Source organism: Microcebus murinus, chromosome 3 (genome assembly GCF_040939455.1).
Source record: "Microcebus murinus isolate Inina chromosome 3, M.murinus_Inina_mat1.0, whole genome shotgun sequence".
Lineage (NCBI taxonomy): Eukaryota > Metazoa > Chordata > Mammalia > Primates > Cheirogaleidae > Microcebus > Microcebus murinus.
This window is the reverse complement of record NC_134106.1, coordinates 17141596-17169179: the sequence shown is the minus strand read 5'-3', so window position 1 is coordinate 17169179 and position 27584 is coordinate 17141596. Positions and strand designations below refer to the sequence as shown.

Below are 27584 nucleotides of genomic sequence, written 5' to 3'. Positions count from 1 at the left end.
TCTCATTTATTCTGAAAATCTGGAAGTGTGTGTGTGTGTGTGTGTGTGTGTGTGTGTGTGTGTGTGTGTGTTTTGGTGATGGTAGTGTCTTTTGCTGCTGTTGTTTTTTGCTTTGTTTTGGTTTTGCCCCCAATGGTTGGCTTGTCTGGTCTAAAAAACCTCTGTCTTAATGACTTTACAATCTTAGGCATCTTTTAGTGACAACCGAAAACTTCTCAATTTTCTGGTCACCAGTCCATAGTGTGTACTGATACATTAACTCATCCAATAGCTATCTTTTGAGTGACTGTGTGTCAAGTACTATGCAATATGACTTCCAAACTATCTGTACTTGGAACTTCACACACAGCCCCACATTCAGACATGGCCATATACATTCATAATTTGAAATTTAATTCCACTTGTGTGTAATCAGTAACATTTGAACAGGTTCCCTATAAAAATCAGTTCTTGGTCCTTATCTCTTGTTATTTAAGGTAATATTTATTTGTCCATTCTTCCATTTATTCATTAGTTATGCCACAACAAATTATTCTAAGACAAACTCAAGTCTCATCTCAGCATCAAGTCTCTTTTTACTACACAAACCTACAAAATCTCTCCCACATTTGAGATTTCACCATTTCATTGGCAATCGCCCATTTGAACCAGATGTATTTATGCCCATGCTGGGTTGTAATACTACATGGAGTATATTTTGATATCCTCCTTGGGTACAAAACTGGGGATACAGTTTCAGCTTGGTAAATTCCTGTTGAAGGATCAGCTGGTTAAACAAATGACAGAAAGATTATATATTTAAAATAATAATGATGATAATGATAAATAAAAAAATAATAATAATAATCTTAAAAAGAGAGATTTGAAATCTTTTGGGAAAATAGTATCATATGTCAAAGCCAAAAGAACAATTCCAGTAAGAACATAAGTAGTCATAAATGGTCCAGGGGAGAATAAAGTCCATAGTTCTTTTACATTAGGAAAAACTCCTCTAACTGGAAACTGTTGGTTGGGCTGAGAAAAAAAGCTACCTGGTCCTCATCACATGCAGTGAAGTGAAACAGCTATGCTTCACATCAGCCACCTCTTTTGGGCTCATGGACCCAGAGATTACAATTAATTCTTCAATTCCTAAATAACTGATTCCTTCACACCAGTCCAGGGACAAGTTGGATGATCTGTTCAGGATCCTTTTGTGCAGGACACAGGATTGACATTCATTAAATACTTTTCTTCAACCATTTTACTCTCATTATACACAACAAGGGCTTAGGCTAGCAGGGATTAAAGAAAGTATTATTCTCAAGCAAGAAGCTTTATCCTCAAGGCATAAAAATAGAGAGAAACTGGTTTAAAAAAAAATCCAACAATGCAGGAATAGATTATGAACTTGTTCACTGAACGGTTACATAGCAATTTGCTAAGGTAATTATTACTATTAATTCGGGAGCCAATAATTATCATAGTAGTTCTACCATTTCATCTCTCATTTATTCTGAAAACCTGGAAATATGTGTTTGTGTGTGTATGTCTGTGTGTGTGTGTGTTTTGGTGGTGGTGGTGTCTTTTGCTGCTGTTGTTTTTTGTTTTGTTTTTGCCCCCAATGGGTGGCTCGTCTGGTCCAAAAAAAACCTCTGTCTTAATGACTTTATAATCTTAGGCACGTTTTAGTGGCAACCGAAAACTTCTCAGATAGCCTTCGTATACCAGTGAAACAGAGCGCTAAGAATCAAGAGGTAATTCATCTTGGTCACCCTTCCCTCTGCAGAGTAGTCCAGCCCGGAGGTTAATAGAAAAGGAGGCTGTGGCTGCCATATTGGATCTCATTCCGTCTCAATTTTCTGGTCACAAGCTCCATGAGTTTTTTAGCCAAGAAGGGTGAACAGGAGCATATAACTCTCCCCTTGATGCCTTTCCCTCAGGCCCTTCACTCTTTGGAGTGCAGGACTTAGTGCTAGTTTAATTGAACTGCTGTGCTTGGCTTCTCCTCTGAAAGAGAGAGATATATAGTCCCTCTGGTGACTTGTTGCAACAGATTTCAAACTCAGCTGGATTTAACTCTGTGAATTAAAAATACTCCTTGAGATTGGGATCCCTGTGGGAAGAGAAACTTCAGATACAGGCATGTAAGCGAGCACTTTCTGAAGGGTGCACAAAAGTCTCCCCTTTCTTCTTGGCCACAGCAAACTTGCATTGCTCAATTCTTTTTTTCAGACCATAATAATGGCTGTACTGATGACCGTAGTGTATATTAGTGGAACATCTAATAAATCTGTACTTGAGGCCATAAGATACCAGCCTCCTTGGCTCAGAGAAGATATTAGTTTCATAGTCTTCAGGGAAAAAAAAAAAGAAACAACTATTAGCATTAAGACATTTTCCCAAGATAGGTCAGGATGGACTCATTTAAACCTAAATAACCTAATTACATTGATGATAGAAGAAGAGCTAGAATTTAAGGCTTACAGGATCTGAAACTATAGAAACCATAAAAGCCATCTAATACCACTATTAATACTTGTATATAAAGATGAAGAAACTGAGGTTGAGAGAGTTAAGTGGTCAATTGACCAGCTATTTGGGGGAAAGATGAAGCCAATATTTAAAAGCTTTTCAACCTTCGATGTCCAAAGCCTTTTCTCTCCACTACACAACACTGCCTCAAATTACTTGAGGAAGGTAATCTCTGTTTATACCATGCAGGCCCTTTCAAGATAGAATACTAGACTGGGCCAGATATGACAAATAAACCCCACATGTTTCTGCCTGTATTTGGCCTTGGAATCTAGGTTTCTCCAAACTCATCTTTGGGCTGGTCAACTGATGAGACCAACTAGATATAGATGGACCCAGAGTTTCCATGGGTTTGCATGTGGCGCAGGTGACCAGAGAACAACTTCCAACAGACAAAGAAGGCTATCCAGGCTAGGCAACAGGGAGATCAAGGGGCAGGGGTGAGACTTATTGACTTGGGTGGGAATTGCTGTTAACTGGTCCTTGATATGAGGTGTCAGGTCTTTAATTCATTATCACCCTCCTCTGCCTAGGACTGAAAGACTAGGATAGAGGATATTGCAAGGCACATCCTTAATCCAATATGTGTTTGTTCCTGGTAGTAGTCCTAGCAATGGAATGCAACCATTTATTAAATCTCCTAATGTCTGCCATATGCTGTGCCGGGTGATAGATGTGCAGAATGAGAGGGACACATTCCCTGCCCATAGGGAAGAGACAGACGTGTAAGCAGAGAACTTCAGGGCAATGAAGTACCATCATAGAAACCACATTCCATCCTGAGAAATCAGCTCAGAGGAACTCAGTATAGCAGACCTAGACAGAGATCTCATCCCAGACTGCAACAAAACCTCCCAGATAAGGAAGGGGAGTGATCTTAGAGCCTCTGAGTAGGAATAACCCATGTTTAGCAATGAGTGAATACAACTGAGGGGCTGAGACTGCTGTTGCAGGAAGTCAAGTGGACTTTCCTTCACAGACACCAGCAGGAAACTGAGAGAGACTTCACTGGTCATGATCATATCCTACTCTGAATTTAGTTTATGCTCCAGGAACTAGCTGAGTGACAACATGGTTCTGCCACCCAAAAAAATCTTCTGCTATTGTAAGAGCTAAGGATACATGGTATAAAATGTCAAGGCCCTCCTCCTCCACTGTGGAACACAAATGAGATAGGACCCTGGTATGCTAGAAGCAGTGTAACCATCAGTAACAAGTGGACATCAAAGAGATGTGCTTCATTGTTTGTGTTTTTGATCCATGTTTTAAAATAAAAATGGCACAGGCAAAGGAAGGCATCTCACTTGTATGGGTACTTGCTTCGGTTATGAGCTGCTATGGTGCTTCCACCTGGGCTGTCTGCTGGCCAGTTCCTCTCATGTCTTGCAGGTGGAGTCCCCTGTGCTCTGTATGGTGAATCACTGAGAGTTAAGAGCCTTTATAGATGGAGCAGTTAAAGATGATAAATAAATCCCAACTCTGCCTTTTGAACATGGGCAAATGACTTTCTCTGGGCATTAGTTCCTCCCTATGAGACCACCTGAGGATATGGCAGATGGAGTAAGACCCCTTCCAGGGAAACCGTAAAGAAATATTGATTCAAAGACAGCATCTAATTTTGCAATAATAAGAAAGCAGGATAACATCAGTGCAGCGTGGGAGTGGGAGGAAAGAAAAAAGAGGTAGTAAACATGTGATGCGCTGTGAAGCTGTCCATGTCTTCAGGCGCAGTCAAGCAGAGAAAATGAAGGAGAGGCTCAGTGCTTCCTCGTGAGGCTTGGGCTCCATAGAGAGCATGAGATCATCATCATTATCCTGCTCTACCTCAGTGGACGTGATTCTCCAAAGCAGATCCTGGAAGCACAGTCTCACCTGTTCAGGGAATTCTGTGTCTCAGAATGCACCTCACTGATGAATGTCTGCTGTCTGGGGATTCTGGGCCCACACAATTACTGGCCCAGCGTTGCAGGGAGACTGGCTGCCTGCTAGGTCCAAAATGACTAAGAAAAAATTAGACATTTAGACTTGTTTTTCTCCAGTGAAATACCTCTGGCGATATCACGTCCTCCAGTCACAGCACAGACTCAAGGATGCTGATGTGGCTCTTACACCCAGATCCTGGCACCTTTCATAGACACAAAAGAGCTTTAACCTAAAGAAACCAAGAGCTGCTGAATGCACAAACAGGCAAATACTAGCGGGATGATCTTTGCATAGCTTAATGCTTAATGCCTCTGCCACTGCTTTGGTGTCCTTCCCAAGAAATGTGCTCTGTGTCTTTGTTACTTTGCCTTTGGTGCTATCCCTGTGGGCCCTAATACACATGGGGCTCCATATGTCAAACACCAGCACAGCATTCTACTCCTTGATGGGGTGCTTCCTGCTGCCATCCTTATCACCTCCATTTTCCTAACATACGCCTTTCCCAGTTTTCCTACCCCACTGCTCCTTCCAACTGCCTTCTGTTTCTGCTATTGCCTGATAATTTCATTAACTTCTTCTAGGTCCTCTTATGTATCATGCTTCACCTACTCGTATGCTTCCCAGAAGAATTATTTCCTCCTTGAAATTTTCCTTGCTACTATCAGCTAACATGATTTCTCGTACTCTCTAAATTAGAACTCAAGTCGTGTGCTGGAGAGAATACACACCTCTTCCCACTCCAGTTTCAGTGAAACTGGTAGCTTGAGGTCAGCCACGACGATGGAAGTATAGTGTTTACGCCATGGACATCAGCAAATGCCACAAACCAGAGCTTTCTCTTACCCCCACTCCTAGCCGGTGTATGAAGAACATGTGGTGCAGGAAATTACATAGAGATGGCATGAATTTTCACATGCTACAGATATCTCTTTTTGGTCTACACTAGACAAGATTTTGTTTGCGTTTGTTCTTGAAGAATAAAATATTTAACCATTGTAGGCAAAAGAACTTGATAAAATAATAAAGGAATCCAGAGTGAACTCAGCTGAAAACTATAGACCCTTGGCAGTGCCAATGTGCCGACACAGGTTCATCAATTGTAACAAACGTGCCACTCCGGAGGAGGAGGTTGGAAAAAAAGGGGTTTTTTTCTAGTTATTTCCATTTCAGAAAAAAAAAAATTAATGAAGTGCCTCATTTCTAAGACTTGCTTTGTTTATAAACAAAACAAACACATTTCAATAGGGACCAAAACACTGCTGCTTTCTGCAAGGCTAGCGGGCTTCTGTTCTCCTCCAGTAGACAGGTTTGTCTCTCCTGCCAAGAGCAGACTTCTGAAAACAATTGTTGAAGCTTCAAAATAACCACAGCTCTTAATCTTTCCTTTATTTTCTTTTTCCAGAATAAGAATAACCTTAAAAGAAATTTTTTGATCCAAGGTAACTATTTTATTGGACCGTAATCTGAGCCCTCATGATACTTGGCTATGAACTTTTTTTTTTTTTTTCTGATGAAAAAGCTCCAGAAGGGGAAGAAATGGTTTGGATCCAACCTGGGAGTCAGAGAATGTGTGACTCAAAAATAGTCACGATTTTTCGGATCCTCAACGAGTGAAAAGAGCAGTCATGTGATCATTAACTTTTGGCTCTAAATATCCCCGGTCTCCTGTATGCAGAGAGCCGTTATTAGAAATTAACCATGCATGCAGGCACACAAATGAAATCTGGCTCATTTAAGTAGTAAAGAATATGAGACAACTCACAGATTGAACAAAAGTCTGAGGAACCAGACTTAGAAACTAGGAAGGAATCAAGAAAAAGAAGGTGGCAGGGGACAGCCTATGTCATGTCCTTGACAACTCATTTGTTAGAATCTCCACATTCTACTACTTGTGAATAATTTCCCAGCTCCATCTGGATATTCCCCTTGCTTCTTCCAGGTACAAAGTCCCAAACAGGAGTATTAGCTGAGCTGAGCCCGGACCACAAGCCCCTGTGTTGGCTGACTGGTGAGCCTCTTTATATAAATGGGAAATAGGCCCTGCCTCCCACAAAAATTCCATTCTAGGGGATGTATTAGTGTGCTTGGGCTGCCATAAAAAATACTGTAGACTGAATAGTTTAAACAACTAAAATTTATTTTCTTTCAGTTCTGGAGGCTATAAGTCAAGGTGCCAGCATATTTGATTTCTGGTGAAGGTCTCTTCCTGACTTGTAAATGGCCAGTTTCTCTCTATGTCCTTACATGACTTTTCTTCACTCCTTGTGCAAAGAGAGAGAGATGGACAGACAGACAGAAAGCAAATGAGCTCTCTGAAGTCTTTCCTTATAAGGACACTAATCCCATCAAATCAGGGTCCCACCCTTGAGATTTTATTCAACTATAATTACTTCCCTAGAGGACCCATCTCCAAATACAGCCACACTGAAAGTTAGCACTCAGCATAGAAATTTAGGGGGACACAAACTTTCAGTCTATAACAGGGAATGACTTCAGATGAGCAGGGTATCTGAATTCTAAGGAGCTGAAACACAAAATGAGAAATACACATGTAAGCACACAAAGAAGATAGGGAGAAGCAAAACATGCTAATTCCTGATCTGTGCATTTGTTTTTCCAGATAAAAAGAATCCCTGAAAGTCATGCAAAGTTCACAATTGCCATTAAGGTAGATTTTGAAGATATCTAAACATTGAAACATTAGGGAATTAATTATATAAATAATTACTTCTTATCACCCATATCTATCAAGTCAGGTAAAATGTCTGGCCCAGCATTTGTTTACAAAGTGGGAAAAAAATTTTGGAATAAAATATGCTTGATTTTTTCCTAAAAAAGAGAGAGAGAGAAAAAAAAACTAAACTAAAACTAACCCATATTTTGCTTATGGACTAAAACCAATGTGTTCCTCCACATAGATTTTTCCATTATATCATCAAAGAACAAATGACTCCAATTTCAAAATTGAAGAAAGTCATTTTTATACTCAAAAAGCCACTAAAGCCATTTCGTTGGTTGCCTGCCCCACATTCTTTTATATATTACATCTTAAAGAAAACTCCTTTGCTGCAGACATCCATCCGTACTTCCTGCACCATGAGGGTAGCAGGTGCACAAGCCTGACTGGTCTGCACTGATCAAGGTCATCCCATTCTGCTCACCAGGCACAGGCTTGGAGTGGGCTATGCCGTGACTCTGTTCAATGAGATTTAAAGACAGGTCTATGGAGTGTTTCTTAGAAAACACAGAATGAGATGTATGAAGCTCTCCCCCACCCCCGATGTGATTTTGACCATATTTGATATCTAAAATTACTGTAACCACAATACTATCCAAAAATGAGGCCAGGACTTGGGAAAATAACCAAGTAACACAGAAATTCAGATCCATGGCCCACCTCTAGATTTCTTGTTATTTGAGAAAGAAATAACAAGAGACTATTTGAGACTATGATTTGAGACTATGATTTTCCTTATTGATAAGCCAATTTTAGGTGGGCTCATCTGTTACTTGCACACAGTGGGTTTTAATAAAACCACTATGTTTTATTTCTTTGGAAAAACTTAAAGACTACTCTGTTCACATTTTGTCTTAAGGGGCAAAGCAATATAGGAGCAGAAAAACAAGTGAATCACTTTGCTTTCAGGAAGGAGGTGAGAGTCTACACTTTCCAAAAGATTATCCTAATTCTTTAGAATTAGCTCATCATGAAAAGAAAACCCGGATGATCCTCCTGCCTTCCTTCTTTAAAAAAAAAATCCCATGTCAGAGTCTAATGGTCACGTGCTCTAAAATGTGCCATTCAAAGCAAAGTCATGTTTCAGTATTGTGAAGCTTACTTCATTTATCATATACACTGTAATAAAAAATATGTGCAATTCCTATTTCTTAAAAATAGGAATTGGGAAATGTCTTTCTATTAGGGGAGTATTCTTTAGAGAAACAGTAAATAAAATCAACTAGATGGTTTGAAAGGAAGCAGGTCTTTGGAGAAGGGGTTAAGGCAATATGCTTAACATTATCGCCTGCTAACACTATGTCTTGTGTGCTTTATAAGGCCACAGAATCTTGTAATCTTTAACCCCAAAACTTAGGATTCATTACACCTATTTTTTTATGAAGTGTTTCAAAGAAGTTAAGTAAATTGTCCAAGATCACAGCTACTTATTAACAGTTTTGGAATATGAATTCAGAATACCGGACTTAAGACATTTCTTTTTCTGTGTCTTGTTTCCAAAGCTAAAAAGCCCAGTAAAAAGAATGTTTAGAGAGGTTCCACTTGATCACCTTTTATTTCCTTTTTTCTTTTCATCTTCCTTTTTATAAAAAAAATGTTTCTTCATTCCTTGTAACATATTTTGAGCAACTCTGAAGGATATAAAGCTGACTCAGAATGTGTCTTATTCATGCTGCCTACAAAAGAAGCTAAGCCAGGCACACAAATAACAATAACTCAAAATGGAAATTGATAAACATTGTAGGAAAGACAAATGAAGGATGATAGAAATTTACAAATGAATATTTTTAAAAAATCTAGAAGTTTATTTCTCCCTCTTGTAATAGTCCAATACATTGTTTCTGGTCAATTAATAGCAGCTTTCTTCAATGCAGTGATTCAGGCATCCGAGTTCTTTCCATCACATAGGTCAGCCAGCTCCTTTGGGCCCATCAACCTGTGCATCCATCTAGCTGACAAAAGGCCAGAGAGTACCAGCTAGATGGATGCTAGAGATATGATGCCTTATCAAAGCCTCAAAGTGAAATACATCACTTCTGTTCAGTAGAAATGACTAATTTTATAACAACAAAAAGTTTGTATGAGAGGGATGTAGGGGAATGTTTCTTTACGAAGACAAACAATCAAAAAAGTGTATTGTAATTTGGGTGCATAGGTTAGATTTCAACTTTTAGAGAGACAAAATCTTGAGAAGGTAACACAAGGAGATGAACGTATGTATCTCAGGTTCTGGAGGTGGTCAGCTCTCCTGGTGTACATGAGAGGATCCTAAATGTGACTTCAGTCACCCAGAGATGTACCACACTGGATTCATGTGAGTTGACAGACGAAGGGAGTCATCGCTTCCTTTATTACACTGGGTGTATCTTCCACATCACTGAGACTCATGTTCCCCAGTGGATCATCCACAAATGCTCCCCCCGCCATATGTAGGCAACGGCCCATCACTGAGAATAAATAACGGTCTTCCAAGATTCCTTCCATCTCCACTCCTATAGAAGAACATATTTCATGTGAACATTTTCCCCTTGGGAAGGACACAGTGTGTGAGTGAGTGAAATGCCTGTTTAGCTTTCCGTGTGTTTGGGAACTAGAGGGGGTAATATTATGTCTATGTAATTCTCCTGGGAACAGAAAGAAAATTTATTGTGCTCCATAACTGATATTGGGAAATGGAGACAAGAAGACTAAAACACTGCAGTCAACATGACCTTCTCTTACCCCTGGAAAATCAGTCCTCATTTGCCTTCCTTCTAATCAGATAGCGTGACTAAGTACTACTATATGAATGAAAGTATAGTAGATTTTAAGTAGGAGATGATAACATTATATTTAATACAGCTGTATATCATCTGTGCTTTCACAAAGCTCTTGCAACAACTATTTGTTCATTCAAACAGTGTTGAAAAGCACCCTCTGGTTGATTGCCCTATTTCTTGTCACATGGCACCAAGTGGCACAGGTAATTCATGAGCTTTATGAATAAACGTGTCCCCTAAAGAGATTGTTTACATATTGGTCATAAATGTATGGACATAGACTAATTGGGATAATTTTATAATCTATACTTAAACCAGAAGAAGGGGCTATAAATATTCAAAAATCACGAATCTAATAAGCAAATGATGTAAGCAATAAGAAAATTGCCAAAGATTCCCTATCTTGGTTCAATTCAAAATATACTTTAGTACCTACTTATTTGTAGACATTTTAGGGAAGTATACGCAATGAGGCATAGAGCATAGTTTCACAGGGAAGCTACAGTCTACTGTGGAATATAAGGCCATAGCTGAATGGGTGATGCAAGGCAAAATATGGTTAGTGCCATATGATAGGTATAGATCACCTGAGCCTAAGACAGGTACAGATCACATGTGTCACGTGATTTAGAAGAGACGGATTTTATGTATCATTTGGAGAATTAGGAAAGGATTCATACACAGTTGATATTTCAGCTTCACGTCTATAAATGAATAGAAAGAATATCAATACATAAAAATGGGGAGAAATAATTTCAAATGCATAAGAGGAAGGCTGCAAATGATCTCAGGAGGTCAATGTGGAGACAAGAGCAGGGAAAAGAGATAGAACTGCTGTCAAACAAAACTGCATTCCCAGCCTGGCCCCACTGCTGTCTAACAATGGGACAGCAGGAAGTTTACATAACTTCTTGAAGCCTCAATTTTTACCCTGTAAAACAAGACTAATAAAACTAACCTTGATTGGTTTGTTTTGGAGATTAAGTGGAGTGATGTATGCAAGTGTTTAGCATACAGTCTGGCCTGTGGAGCATTTATCATTTCTTCTATAGTCTACTCACTTTTCTCTGTTTAACAAGCCCCATTCTACCACGCCTAGGAAGACTTTCAGCCTACATCCATTCATTAATTTATTCCACAAATATTTATTGTTCACCTTCTATATCACTCACTTTCTTCCTTAACATCTACTGCTCGTATTTTCAGTGTGGTAATTACCTTGGGAGCAGAGAATTGTTACATTTTCTGCCTTCCCTCATTCTGAGAGTCTCAGTAGTCATGAGTTAGGACTTATTGGCGACCTACAGAAGAGGCAGATGCTAGCGACTGTCATGTGTAAACAAGGGAATCAAGGCAGGAAACCCACCCTGTGATGAGTGGGCACCTTCTGGCCCTTTTAGCACAGTAGGGCTAGAAGCTTCTGGACTTAACCAGCTCTGAGCTAATGTAGACAACAGACTCTGGCTGTGGGATTTAATTTTCTCATTTTTATTTGTCACTTGAAAATATCAGCATAATCTAGCTCCAGTTCCAGCAAGATCACACCTTGGCACAGTGTGAGAGTGTCATCAGGTGCTCACAGCCCAGTAAGGCTATTTGGAACAGAAGGAGGAATATAAATAAAAGAAACCAAGTGCATTAGCAACACACTTCCCTCCATATGTTAACAGAATCGCAGTTTCCCTCCTTTCCCACATGGCCTTCGGACTCTAAAATGCAACATCTCGCAGTTTCGTTTCTATTTCTGTTTATTTTCTAGTATATGCTACAGAAAAAGGAGAAAGTAGAGTTATTTTTAGTACACAGAAAGAAGACACACAGTTGAAGGAGCAGGGAGTCAGTGAACATGTCTGACAAATAAAACCCACTGCCGAGAGGTCTCTGGGAGAATCCCTTATCCTGTGTGCAAAGTGAGCAGTGCCTGGGCCTCTTTCACTGGGTCAGCTTCCTTGGAACCAAGCTTTGAAAACGATACATGCAGATCATCATAGATGCATTGTTACTGTTGATATTCATTTTGCTTTTATTTTGTTACCTGCTTTCTTCTCCACTAAAAACAAAAACAAAAACAAAAAAACCCTACATCTCCTAGTTTCTGTAAGACAAGAAGGAGAAAGCCACATAATTCCCACTTTTACAGAATCAGCGATGAAAGGACAGTCAGTGTGGGAAAATCAATGGTGCCTTAACTACCTAGTTATTGTGTTTGCCTACCAACCTTCAGGGAGGTCCCCCCAAAAGCTAACAAATGCCCACAACCTTGTACAAATAAACAACTCATACATCTTAAATGGAGATTAATATGTCAAGTGGTACTACCTTCTCCATATTGTTTCTTTCTGCTTTCATTACCCAATTGGTTACTTTGGTGATGTATTTAAGAAAAAATAATTATCTCAAACTCTTTTCTTTGTCTTGCCTTCTATATCTCCAAAACATATCCATTGAAGAATCATATATTATAAAATATTTTGTTTAAAAGTCCAGATATTCTTGAAAGAGAAAGATAGCCAGAGTTTAAATTTAAATCATTAGATTGCCTTCCTCCTAACTCTTACAAAAGCCCATGTGGACAGAAGTTTTGAATGGCTGGAGGAAAGAATATGATGGTGTGGAGGTTATTTTGGAGACTTTGGACTTGGATAAGAACACTGGAGTCTAGGACTTCAGCAAAGAATAAAGAAAGAGACAGAGCTCTCCCAGTGATGAGCAAAAAGACAGCAGAGAGAGAGAGCATAAAGGAATACAGCAGGTACCAAAAGCCAACTGCTTAGTCTGCCCAATGCTAGATAGTCAATGCAGTAAAAGCAATTTCAGAAGGTGGTATCATTCTAATCTCCACATTTCTTTAGGATAATGCTGTTTATTATTAACAAAGATAGTGTGTAGACACACTTCCTAGGTAAGTGGATTCTTGGCTAGAGCCACCTTCTCCAGATTTATTTTTGGAGGTTTCAATTGACTTTATTATATTTATATTATATATATTTTATATAAATATATATTTTATATATTATTATATATTACTAAGTGTGCTTAGTTTGAAAACATTTTTGTTTTCACACATGTTTATAGTCCCAAAGATCCTTAACCTTCTTCCTGAACATTTTACTCACCAGCATTGGGTTACGATACGGGAAATGCTCTCATCCACCCAGCATAGAGGTCGATGGTTCTGGTTTAAAATGTGTTCTTCTCAGCCATAGGTCACGGGCTCAATTGCACATGTTGTGCTTTCTGTCTTGTTCTTTTCTTTGCCCCTATTGACTTGAAGTTATGTTTCCTTTTGTTTCTGGCATGGTGCTACTTAGCAAGTCTTCAGTAAATAAAGATTTTGGTATGCCACGGGGTTTTTTCATAGTGCTTTATTCAGTGAGAACTTTCTGTTGCTTCTTTCTCCAGTCAGAATGTCTTAAGGACTGCAGGTTAATCCCTCCTTCCTGTTAGATGCTTTTATTCAAGAGCATCCTGATTCTGGAAGATTCAGCTCTCAGAGGTTATTTTTAGTACTCAATTGATTCAAGCATCTTCCAAATTCTGAGGAAAAAAATCACTTCAACCAAGAGATCCTATCAATCACAGCGTGGTTTGCATGCTTATTTAGCTGGTTAGTAATTAAAGGCAGCTAAAAATACCAGGCATGCATGAATGGTGTGATTTTTATATCTTAGCTTCTTCCCAGAGAAGACGCAAGACCCATCAATCAAACAGTTGGTAGCTGAAGTCATTATCACTGAAATTAAGGCAATTATATACAAATGAATATTAATGAAGTATCTAGTCAAAATTAGGGTCAGTTTTTTAACACTTAAAAGAAATTGCAGAGAATGTAGGTTCAGTGTTAGTGCATTGCAGAATAACTTAAGGACACACCTTCCATATTAAACTGCCATTATAGTTATGGGAACTCCATCACATTTATGTTATTTCTTATTTCAGAGAGAAATGGTTTTACTCCGCCTTATAGCTTTTATTTCAAGACTTCAAAATGGTCTATAAACCCACATTTTAACACAGTACCCTGACAAGAAATGAGCACATTCGTCCTAGGTATGGTGATTTCTTTTTTAAACAGAGGAGAGCACAAAAGCAGTCCCCCCCTACAACAAATTATGCATTTGAGGTTCCCACATTTGGAGAAGTTGTGGGAGTCAGTGCAACAGGAATGTGATGGATAAGCCTCACCCTTAGAAAACCACCTTCCTTCGTAATCATGGCATCTCCCCTGCCAGGGAAGTACGGCATTGTGATTTTATAACTTAAAAAAAGATATTTATTGCAATTTATAACAATGCCTTTATTTATAAAATAAGAATATGCCAAATAATCTCAAAGACTTTTGTAGTTCCTATACTCTATTGTTATGGGATTTTAATGTGGAATAAGAATGTATCATTTTAAGTACTTTGAAAAAGCAAATGCTAGCAGGTAGTTTACCATTTTATTCTTTTGAAAGCTATGAATAGGAAAAAAAAAACATGAAAATGCAAAAGGTTTGAATTTTCTAGACTTGCAGATAATTAAAATCTGGTAGGAGCCCCTCCAATGGCCTGCATGCATGGTTACTACATCTCACAACTCCAGGGACACTCTTCACATCAGGGGCTGTGTGAATGGCTCTCCTGGGGCTGTGCAGTACACAGCTGCGCAGGCATAGGTGTTAGCCCTCCAGAGAGAAGGGACATTTGATTAATTATCCCATTGCATGCTACCCATTTAGTAAGTACACAGGAAAACAAAGAGAGAGAAAGAGAGAAAACACTGTTGTGTGATAGCACATTGGAAGTAGAACAGATTTAGACCCAACAGGTCTTTGGGTCAGCCGTGTCCCAGCCAGCAAATCAGTGAATGGGGCCTTTTACATGGTCTCTACAAGGAGCCGAAACCCAGGAGCCACCTATTTCAAATCCACAGGCCTTTGACAGCCGGCAAAAAGAAGGAGGAGGAAGCAGGCTGACTGTACTAGGATTCTGAATGGATGGATCTGGGGGACAATAGGGGAAAGTGAAAATGATGAGGCGAGGTGGAGAAAGGACAGGAACAAAAGGGAAGGCATCTTCGTTACCCACCGTGTGTGGGAAGATGAAGTCATTCTGGCTGAGTCCCACTAGCTCATTTTTCAGATCATTGCTCTCCTCCCAGAAATCCCAGCTGCATTAGAGAGACAGGATCATCAGAGAACTGTTAAGGCCTAAAATAAAAGGAGAGTCATTGGTCTGGGGAGTTTAAAAAATTGTCATGCTTGGAAGCAAGAATATGGAGTAGATGCTCTCTTATTCCCTAGATGTACAGTGCTGCAGAATGATTCACTATCTTTTTGAGTCAGCCCCCAATACAGGGTAAATTATTATATTTCAGCTTCATAAAATTATGTATGTGAGTATATTCACTGTAAATGAAATTAGCCTTTAATGGACACTGTCCATTTCAATGCAGATTGAAAAATCCTGGCAATTCTCACTTATTTTCTATTTTAATTCATTAAGTTTCTCAAACCTGGGCAATCTTTAGAATATTCTAAGAAGTAGAATGGATGCACACACCCACACCCACACACGCATATATACAGAGGTATGCTTTTTAATTGAACTTCACAGATATTTCACTTTTTACAAAATGAAGATTTGTTGGAAAGCTGAATTGAACAGGTCTATCTGTGCCTTTTTTCCAAGAGCATGTGCTCATGTTATGTCTCTGTGTCACGATTCAGTAATTCTAGCAATTTTCAAACTTTTTGACTACTATGATAGCTGTATGGTGATCTGTGATCAGAGATCTTCGATGTTACTATTGTAATTGCTCTGGCATGCCATGAACTGTGGCCATATGAGATGGTGAACTCAATAGATAAATGAGTGTGTCATTACTGCTCCACCAACCGAACATTTCCCTATCTCTATTCCTCTCCTTGGGACTCTCTATTGCCTGAGACACAATAATATTGAAACTAGGCCAATTAATAATGCTGCACTGTCTGGGAGATGAACACACTTGAAGCCCTGACTCAGATAGGGCAAAGGCAATATATGTAACCTAAACATTTGTACCCCTGTAACATGCTGAAATATATACATATATATATATATATATATATATATGTATATATATATATTTTTTTTTAAGTAAAATAACCCTTTGATGGTCTGTAAGTGTTCAAGTGAAAGGAACAATGGCTCATCTCTCACTTTAAATCAAAAGCTAAAAATGATTAAGCTTAATGAGAAAGTCATGTTAAAAGCCAAGACAGGCTGAAAGCTAGGCCTCTTGGGCCAGTTAGCCAAGTTTTGAGTGCAAAGGAAATGTTCTTGAAGAAAATTAAAAGTGCTACTCTAGTGAACTCAGGAGTGATGTGATAAGAAATCAAAACAGCTTGATTGTTAATATGGACAAAGTTTTAATGGTCTGGATAGAAGATCAAAACAGCCACACCATTCCCTTGAATGGAAGCCTAATCCAGAGCAAGGCCCTAACACTCTGCAATTCTATGAAGGCTGAGAGAGGTGAGGAAGCTGCAGAGGAAAAGTTTGAAGGTAGCAGAAGTTGATTCCTGAGTATTAAGAAAAGCCATCTCCGTAATATAAAAATTCAAGGAGCAGCAACAAGTGCTGATGTAGAAGCTGCAGTAAATTATCCAGAAGATCTAGCTAAGATCACTGATGAAGGTGCTAGACTGAACAATGGATTTTAAGTGTAGACAAAACAGCTTTGTTTTGGAAGAAGATGCCATCTAGGACTTTCATAGCTAAAGAAGAGAAGTCAATGTCTGGCTTCTAAGCTTCACAAGGCAGAATGACCTTCTTGTTAGGGGCTAATGCAGGCAGTGACTTTAAGTTGAAGCCAAGGCTCATTTTACCTAAAATCCAAAACCCCTTAGGAATTACAGTAAACCTACTCTGCCTGTGCTCTGTAAGTGGCACAACAAAGCCTGGATGAGAGCACATTTGTTTATAGCATATTTTACTCAATACTTTAAGCCAGGGGTCCTCAAACATTTTAAACAAGGGGCCAGTTCACTGTCCCTCAGACTGTAGGAGAGTGCGCACTCTGGGCCCAGGACAAGTCGGCTGCTAAGCAGGATAGGCAATGGCAGCAAAAACACCCAGAGGGCCAGATAAATGTGCTAGACAGCCCACATGTGGCCCAAGGGCCATAGTTTGAGGATGCCTGCTTTAAGCCCACTGTTGAAACCTACTTCCTGGGAAAAAAATGATTCCTTTCAAAATATTACTGCTCATTGACAATGCACCTGGTCATCCAAGAGCTCTGATGGAGAAGAATGAGGAGATTAATGTTGTTTTCATGCCTGCTAACATAACATCCATTTTGCAGCTTATGGATCAAGGAGTAACTTTGATTTTTCAAGTCTTATTATTTAAAAATACATCTTGTAAGGCTGTAGGTGCTATAGACAGTGATTCCTCTGATGGATTTGAGCCAAGTAAATTTAAACCTTCTGTAAAGGATTCATCATTCTGGATGCCATTAAGAATATTTATAATTCATAGGAAGGGGCCAAAAAACATTAATAGTAGTTTAGAAAAATTAATGCCAACACTCATGGATGACTTTGAGGGGTTCAACACTTCAGTGGAAGAAGTAACTGCAGATGTGGTGGAAATATCAAGAGAGCTAGAATAATAAGTGGAATCTGGAGATAAGACTAAATTATTGCGATCTCATAACAAAACCTTAAAGAATGAGGAGCTACTTCTTACAGATGACAAAGAAAGTGGTTTCTTTAGATGGAATCAACTCTTGATGAAGATAGTATGAACATGGTTGAAATGGCATCAAAAGTATCACATAAAATTGTTATTAAGGCATAGGAAGAATTTGAGAAGATTGACTCCAATTCTGAAAGAAGCGTTACTGTGGGTAAAATGCTATCAAACAGCCTCCCATGCTATGGAGAAATTTTCTGTGAAAGAAAGAGTCCATCAATGTAGCAAACTTCACTGTTGTCTTATGTTAAGAAATTGCCTGCAGCCATCAACATAGAGGTAAGAGCCTCCACCAGAAAAAAAGGTTACAACTCATGGAAAGCTCGGTGATCAAAAAATTTGGTTTTTTTTTTTTTTTTTTTGGTATTGGAGGGATTTTATTTTTTATTTCAGAATATTATGGGGGTAAAAATGTTTAGGTTACATATACTGCCTTTGTCCCATACAAGTCAGAGCTTCAAGCATGACCATTAGCATTTTTTAGCAATAATGTATTTTTAATTACAGCACGTACATTGGTTTTTTAGACATAGTCCTATATTGCACAGTTAACAAACTACAGTATAGTGTATAAACATAACTTTTATATGTACTGGGAAAGTAAAAATATTATGTAACTCACTTTATTGTGATACTCACTTTACTGTAGTAGTCTGGAACTTAACCTGCAATATCTCGAAGACATGCCTGTGTGTATAGATATATACACACACATATGTGCACACAACTTTCCCACAAGATTTTCGGTTTGCAAGTAGAATTAAAGATGATTGTTCTAAACTGTAAAATTGTAAAATGCTGATATGCTGATATTATATCTTATTTGGTCCTAGCCCATATACTGTGAATTTTAGATAAATGTTTGTTTTAAATAAAAATTGTTTTATGACGATCAATACATAACACAATTGATGGAATATTCAGATAAATAAAGCACACTTAGGGTATTTGTGGTCAGTGCTATGGTAGAATTCCTTTCACAGTGCAATGAAGCTCAGAGAAAGGACACTCCAGCCACAGTAGGCATCATGATTGTCCTGATATGGAACTCATCATGTTTTCTATTTTTGCATTAGGAACCTATTTAAGATAGGGAGATGCCAAGGTAATCAACAAACATAAGGTTGCATCTAGAACTTGTATTCCTCTCACTCCTTCCAAAAAGTTGCCTTGCACTCTCTCATTCAGAATAATTTTAAACATACTCTTTAAAAACTAAGCCACAAATAAATGCATAAGTGATATTAAGAGAATTTTACTTTCAAGTGTCTCTTAGTAGAACAGGTTAGGAAAGAATTCCAGCTCACACTCAGAAAATCCTGTGTGTCTCCTAAATTCTAGGATGATAGCATCTACACTAAGTTTTCATAAGTTATTTATATAGAGACGGTCTGTCTTCTTATGAAAAACAACATGGCAAAGGAAGTATCACTAGACAGTTTTAATTTTAATTGCATTATTATGAAATAGTGTAATGAATAGTCTTAATATGAAATTTACATGGTCAAATGATGCCAATTCTATCCATCTGTCTTTTTATTCTCTTATGTATTTTTTAAAAATTTTAAATAATGAATTATTTTAAAAATACATAAAATCACAGGAAATCGTATCATTGCCATTTGTACATTCAATACTAAGATGAAAAAGACATTTATATTTTGCCAAATTGCTTTAGTTCTTCTTTTTGTTTTAAAAGAAAGATATCTTTCAGATTCAGCAGAATAACTGTGTTTTCATCTCTTTCCTTCCCTTCCTTCCCCTAGAGACAACTAGCGTCCTATGGTGAGATGTGGCTCATTCATTATTTTACAGTCTTACTATATTTTATGTATTCATAAATATTTTACATAATATAACATATAATACATTGTAACATAATAGATATATTTTTAGAAACATAAGCACATATACTAAGTATGTACTATTGTATTGCATACTTAACATACTACCCAAATTTTTGCCACAATCAAATCCCAAATTATGTTTCTGTAGGTTTATACAGATATAGTTCATGCATTTTAATGACAATAGAGGATAGAGTAATATGTGAATAAATAAATTTATTAATTAATTTACTGTGAACCAGTTAGGTTACTTCCATTGTTTTTTACTCTCACCTATATTTCTGCAGTGAATAGTATGGCAGTTTATATCTTATATATGTGTGAGAATCTCTCAACAATACACTTTTGAAGTCATTAGGACTGTTGTTGAGTCAGGTATGTCCATTTTTATTGTTACTAGATACCGCCAAATTACTTTCCAAAATGACTGTGTCCATTTATTCTCACATGCATAAAGTTGCCAATTTCCACAAATTTACTAGATACCGCCAAATTACTTTCCAAAATGACTGTGTCCATTTATTCTCACATGCATAAAGTTGCCAATTTTCCACAAATTTTTACAATACTTAGTTTTATCAGGTTGTAAATTTAATAGATGCAATATTATATTTGACTCTAGCTGGTATTTTTTGTTCTCGTTAAAAATTCTGGTTGATTGTCTTTTTATAGTTGATTTTCATACATAAAACTCAGGGTAGGTATCTATACACACATGCACACATCCCATACACATGTATGGGTGTGCGCAGAATCTATTATTCCCTCCTCTTCTGTGTTCCTCATTTGTCATGATTTGTCTTTGCTCCGGCTTTGCCTCAGTTTCCTCTTTCAATTGTATTATATTTTCTTTTGTCTCTTTGTTCCCATAAACTAACTTAAAAGTTATATATTCTTATGTTTTTGTTTTTTTCTGTTTTGTAGCATGCATACTTATCAAGATCTAAAGTTAATCACATTATTACCCTCCTCTTGAATCATGCACAAACCTCAGGATGCTTTAACTCTGAACAACTTCCTTCCAGCTTTCCTGTAATCATTTTGCAGTAATATAATTTCACTTTACTTTTACATTTCAAATAATTTAATTTTACTCTTTTTTTAAAAAAATTAACATGTTAAACACATGCTTACTAATTTCCTTTTTCACCATTTTTGTTTTTGCATTTAACTTCATGCATCTGTTTTTTTCAGTTATTTTTTGTGAAGTACAACCATTTAGAAATTGTCTCCATACAAGTTTGTGAATGATAACGTCTCTCAGTCTTTATTTTTCTGAAAATACATTATTTTCTTTCACTCAATCCTAATCTTATGTTCCTATTTATTGCAATTTATTCCCATTTCAAGGATACTCTCTTATCTCCTTTGAGAATATTAATAAAAGTAGCTCTTTCTTTTTTTTTTCCCTTCTATAGAGTCCCTGTTTTCTCCAAGTTGCCTGTTTCTTTTTATTTTGGTGTCTTTGTTCCTTGTTGGCAGATCTTCTCAATATCTGTTGATTCTTCATTGTCTTCTTATAACTGAGAGTAGCAGAGTGAAGAACTAGAACACTGCTGAGAAGAACTGATGAGTGAGGACATGGTGTGGACCCCACCTTCACACAGGGTGATCTGGGTAACCCTTGGCTGGGAATCAGCCCCGCCATCTCACCCACAGTATCTCCAGGCCTCTCCTCTGGTGTGGGCTAGATGGCTGAGGCCTCCCAGTCTTCTCCCTGGGCAAGGACACGGCCTCCATGGCTCTGGAAGCCGTGTTGGGAGAGGGAGCTAGCAGACTAAAGTTTAGCATTCATTACATGTACATGTTCCTTTCCATCCATGACTCTACCTGGATTTCCCCATTCCATAGACCATTCATTGTGCCAGCCCTGGAAAATAAAATGGCCTTTTGTGGGGTGGGGATGGCTTAGTTACCCAAAGTCATGAGTAAGTGAGGGCATCTACATTCTCAAACATATTTTACCAAGTCTTTATTTTCTTCGCCCTCCTCATTCACCTCTAGTTTCAGAGGCATGCGGTGCTTCTTTGTTCTTTTCTTTTGTAGACTGCTTTATTTATTTTTATTTCACTTTATAGACAGAGTGAAGCTTGTACAAGTCACTGGGTCTGTAGAGGGGCCTTAACATAAACTCTGTATTTCCTACAAAACCCAGGTCTCAGTGCCCTTCCCATTTGAGGCTTCAAAAGCCAAAAGTGTCACATGCTTTGGCTTCACAGCATCCTCCTCTTCTATTCCTTTTGTTGAATGGCCAAAGCATCAAATCATGTGCTTCTTGCTCCTAATTTCAGTTCTGTCTTCACTTTGGGATGAAATTGTTGGAAAATAATTTCTTTAAGCTGGGTGCAATGGCGCTTTCCTGTAGTCCCAGCTACTTGGGAGGCTGAGGCATGAGGATCACTTGATCCCAGGAATTTGAGGCCAGCCTGGGCAACATAGTGAGACACGGCCTCCAAATAAAACCAAGCAAGCAAGCAAACAAACAAACAAACAAAAAGGAGTTCATCTATATAGTTAAAATATTTAACAGCATTTTGTTAAATTGTATCTAGCTTTTTAAAATGTTTGTTTCATGTTAATTTCATAGTTAATCTATCAACTTCTAAGAATCATGCCTCTCCATTCACCTAACAAAATGACAGCCATTTAATAAGTGCTAACTGTGGGCCAGGGGCTTTTCCTGACACTCTTCTTACTGGTTAGGCATTGCTGTCCACGTGTCACAGATGAGAGCACTGACACACACAAGAGACAAATTACTCTGACAAATATTCTACTAATTGACAGAGCCAAGATTTGCAACCAAGTTTGTCCATGTCCAAAGCCCATTCACAATAAGTCACACACTCTCCCATGAGCACTAATAAAGTCTACAGAGAAGCGCCAATGCCCAAAGGAGACACAGAGCCATGTGTGCCTGTGCACATGTGGGTGCCAGCTTACGTGCTTATGCGTAGCTGTGGGTGGAGAGTGTTTAAGGCATGGTGCTATCATGATGCTTGGTGCAAGCAGTGCCACTTTTCACTGATTTTCCTTCTTTCTCTCTGCTCATTCAACAGTGTCTAATAAACACTTTATTTCCCTTCTCACTGACTTTCTATTTATTCAGTATTTTCTGCCTAAGATGCCTATTGTGTTCAGGCGATCAATGTCACAGCATGCACACTGCTTTATAACACTGGGGACTCTGAGCAATAATTTACTTTGAAGTGAAAAAGTAGTGGGGACAAGGAGGGTGAGAAAGCTATTCAGAGACATCACAGAAAATAAATGTGTGTGTGAATCTCTAAGTTTCCAAGCCAAGCCAAATATGTGTAATGTTGCACTTTTGTTGAATCACTTGTCGTTAATGTCGTGCATCTATAACTCCTTCAAAGGTGGAAGCATTATCTTAAATACGCTCTTATTTCAAGTGTCTATTATAGTAGGTGCAGAGTAGTCAGTCAATACACATTTCTTGAGCTGAAAGGGTTACTCATTGGGGAAGTATAAATTGATGCTAATATTGTATATTGTATCACACTTCTAAGTGAGTGGTGTGCTCTTAGGGAAGCACCTTGTTTTATTCATCAGCCATAACAAAACATAGATTTTGTCCTTTCAAAGATATCCTGGTTCCTTTCCCTCCTCCTGTGGAATAATCAAGGTCATTTCTTGAGTTCAGGATCCATATTGTATACCTCTGATCCATTTATCAATGTGCCAGTTCAGTGACTTGTGCACAGTAGGTCCACAGCATGTACATCAATAATGATAAAGGTTGTTGTCTCTTTGGAAAAATAGAATTCACACTTCCTTACAGCTTTCTGGCTGTGAGCAGCTGGCCTAGCAGATGGGGCAGAAGACAGAGATCACGGCCAGGTTCCAGGAAGGCCTAGAGGAATCCGTATTACATGGTCCCTCCCTAGGCTCAAAAAAGAGGAAGATGAGGAACAGCTAGGACTAATGTCTTTTACATGACCGATTTGTCATGTTTCTGGCAAATTTTACCTTTTTATAGAAGCTAGCCATGGCAACTCTAACTGAAACAGATTTTCCCCCCTGACCCCCAGTTACTCTTTCTATAACTGCTTAGAACTTATTAAAATTTGTAATTATCTGATTTAATTGTGATTTTAGTTGATTTCTGTCTTTCCTTCTAGACTGTAAGCATCATGAGGTCAGGGAACAAGTCATTTCCATATATCCTCCAAATGAATAGAGAGTCAATGTTTATTTAATGAATACATGATTCAATGAGGTCATTCTTTCTCCTTTGTCTTCTTTAACCCAGAACTGAGAACTGTTATTCAGAGTATACAGCAGCCACTCCACCTGCCACAACTTCATTTCCATGCTCAGCACAAACTTCCCAGGCTACACACCCAGGGAATCGTGTTTCAGAGAGTCGTGGAGTCTCTCTGCAGTTGAAATGCTCTTTCCACGTAAAATCCTCCAGTGCTCTCTCTACTGCTCAGTAGCAGTTGAGAAGCAAGTCACTTGTGCAAACTCAGAAAGACTATTGATAAAAGAAAAAGGATGACATTTGCTTCTGGCAGTTTTACTCAAAGGTATGTGCCTGCAAGTCAAAGAGAGATATCAGGAGCCATAGGAAGTATAAGCAATCTCTGAAGAGGATGTAGGAGAAAGATATTCATGGGGTAGGAGCATTATTCCACTGTGCTTGGCAAGAAAAAGCAGCTCAAAAACTGATAAAAAGAGTGAATGGGACTTAGCGAGTGAGGCCAGGAGAGAAACTACAGCAAACTGACACATGGGTCTCTCATGTGCTATGACCTTGAGCCTTACTGGAACTTCTGTGTGAGTTACAGTCCAGCGATAAATAGAACTAAGGCCCAGGCATCATTGCAAACGCTTGCGATGAGGTTTTAGAGAGGGAGTGAAGCAGGATGTGGATGGATAAATCTGATCAGGCATATATTGAGTTTGACAAGGGATACATTAATAGAAAAAATAGATAAATAAAAGATTACTCAGAAGGATATTGGTTGGAGGAAAAGAAGAAAATTGCCCTAAATTTTGTTATATTTCAGCTGAGATTTCATGGAAAAATTCACCAGAGAAATTAGCTGACTCCCAATCAGTGTTCTAATGTAGCCATTTATAGTGCTTCATGCTGCTTCATTGCCCAGGTAATTACTTTTCATCAACCTAAAATTCTCCAGTACTTTCAGCTGGAAAAACTAGTCTTCATTTCCCCATGTTAGAAGTCAGTAGCAAAATGTTATTGACCCAGTTCTGCTGCCATCTTCCACTTGAGTGCAGGTGCATGTTTAAGAGAGCCCTGCACATTATTTACAGTTTCTTTCATGGATACTTTTAAAAAGCTACTTAGTTGTATGGATAGACAGATAGAACATCATATACCTATAATAAATAGGTAAGTGAATGAATGAAAGTTATGTACCAAGAATAACTGCATTTATCACATTCATTCATTTATTCATTCAGCAATCATTGAAAGTAAAATGCTCCTTTTTTTTTTTTTTTTAAATTTCAGATGGGCAATTTATCCGTCAGGGTTCAATTAGAGAATCAGAACTACTTGTAGTAAAATAGATGAAGGGGTTGATTATAGGGAATTGGCTACAAGGTCACACTCCGGTTAAATAGTCTGTGTATGACTGCTGCTTTTGTATATAGTGCTGGGGCCTGAAATCCACACGGCAGGAATTCAGGAAAGAAAGATGAATTTGAAGCTCCAAAGAAAACGAACAAAGAGGAATTGTAGGATATGCTGTAACCCATGATAATGAACTGGAATCCTTATCAATTTCTCACTGCTGCTAAGCCTTCAACTTTGTTGGGGTAGCTAACGTACAGAAGCTGTGCCCTTCTTCATGGAGTTAAACATGTATGTGACCCCCAAGAGTTGGGGACCCAGAAGAAGGGGATCCAGTGGTTGTCAGAGGAGCAGTGGGCCTGGCTAATGCCCTTCACCACCGAGGTGAGCCAGCAGACCTAAGATGACATGAGTTACTTTCAAAAGCTCCTGAACCTACACCTGCCTACTGTTCATAAAAATGGCTTTTGTGGTGGCTGATCCCAACCCGGAGTCACACACTGAGAATTCTGAGTTAGAGAGAGGTGACAGAGGGCTTGGGAAAGAACTCCTGGTGAATACTGAACTGTGGACTCCATTTCATTTCAGCCATGAACATTTACTTTTTCTACATTATGCCAGCCAAGAAATCTCTTTCTGTGCTTAAACTAGTTCAACTTTGATTTCTTACACTTGAAATTTAAAGAGATCTGATCAATGCACACATTGCATGGTAAGTCGGAACTACTAGGTATGGGATGTAAACTGGAGGAAGGTAATTCATTTAAAAAAAGCAGTGTCTATTATATTTACGTGCTCAGAACAAAGAATTAATAAATGAATGAAAGGTTCAAAAATGAGAAACATCATGGTATATATATGTGGAAGGTACAAGGTGATTAGTATTGACTTTTTCCTATGAATTTCATTTGCATTAAAAGTGCCTCCAATGAGTTAGGCTTCATGGTAGTTCCCAAATAGACTTTACGGAACAATTTTCCTGTCATTTCTTATCACCAAAGTGATTATAGAACTTTCCAACAGTATAAAGACCGAAACCTCTGTATCCAGTTTATGCATTTGTTTTCCTTAAAATGTTCAGCAAGGTGCCTAATGCCATTATAGGCCAATAATTACAATAAATTAAGGTAAGATTAATGTAATTAAATAATTTAGTACTTAAAGCTGTTTCTTCTTGTGCTATCAGTACTCCATACTGCTAGGAGGAAAAAAAAAATGAAGTTCCAGAGATCATTAAATTGTTACATTCATTTATTTTCCTGGGTTTAATCTTTCCATTCTTACATATTAGTGTTCAGTCAGGATATTTTTGGTTTCATAATGAAAGCATCTGGAGGCACATTCTAGCAGTGGTGACCATTTGTGTTTCACTATGGTTTTTCATTAGGGAAAATAAAGATCTCTCAATGTACATTCTTGAATGGTTCAAAGCAAAAAAAAATTCTCAGCACCTCATAAAAGGTACTTCCCGGCCCCTGATTCTAGTTTTGCTGCTTAGACAATTGCATACAGTTGGAAATACATTTGTGCATCAACTAGGACAGACAGAGCTTTTCTCATAGATACATGCAAAGATTACCTGCATGTGAGGAAGCCAAGGAAAAGCACAACCATTTCCACCCAATCTCACATATTCTGTTCTTCAGCAAGGTGTGTCCTGTGTGAGTATTTAAATTAATTTTCTCCAATGCATCAGTTTGCTACATATACTGAAGTCTTGACTTACAGTGGCTTCAACAAATTGAGGCATGTTTCTCTTAGATCCTAAGAAGTCTATATGGAAAGGCAGGAAGCTGCTAGTATTTGTTTAGAAGCACATTTCTAGGGCTCCTCACACCCCACTCCATGATTCTGTTAACATTTGTCTTGATAAGGATACATTAAGGTTTCTAGATGGCTGCTGCATCTGCAGAATTCATGTTCATGTCTGGGTGGAGGGTTGGGCGGTGAGGGAAACTATGCCAATTGCGTTCATTTGCATTGGTTCTTGAAAGTAAACATCTTCCCAGAACATCCAGCCGACTTCACTTATATCTCAATGGAAAGACTATGTCACTTGGCCACCCTTATGACACTAGAGGCCGGGGTTCTAATTTTCAGGAAAAAGAGATAAATGGATACCAGACAGGCAATGAATGGCTATTTACCTAAATAGTTACAAGTCCCTTGAAATCAGGCACTTTGATACTTCTTCCACATTATCTTTTCATTTAAAGATTTTTTATATTATCATTCGTCTTCTCTAATTATAATCAGAAGGGAATTGGCCCATGATATTTGATGACCCATTTAAGTTAAACATGAATAAGCTTAGACATAGAGGCATCCACACATATGAGACTTAATGTTTCAAATTGACAAACCAGATTTATGTAGGCATTACCCACTAGAAGATTAGCCAAGTAGACTGGGAAAACTAGAAGAAATAAACCAACCAACAAACGACAAAAACAACTATAAAAGGTCCTTATCTGCAGAAAATAGATGAAATTTTTATGTTTATATGAAAAATATAAGCAT

General features: G+C 38.2%; 1 long non-coding RNA gene and 1 other non-coding gene across 2 annotated transcripts in view; one reads left to right on the top strand and one right to left on the bottom strand.

The window, feature by feature from the left end:
- LOC105884322 (uncharacterized) overlaps positions 1–27584 on the top strand; it is a 363355-nt gene that overhangs the window by 217608 nt on the left and 118163 nt on the right. The gene's annotated exons all lie outside the window — the stretch shown is intronic.
- Positions 14006–14173, bottom strand: LOC142870218 (U1 spliceosomal RNA). Its single transcript, XR_012918666.1, has one exon. It is a non-coding gene; the product is annotated as a U1 spliceosomal RNA (small nuclear RNA).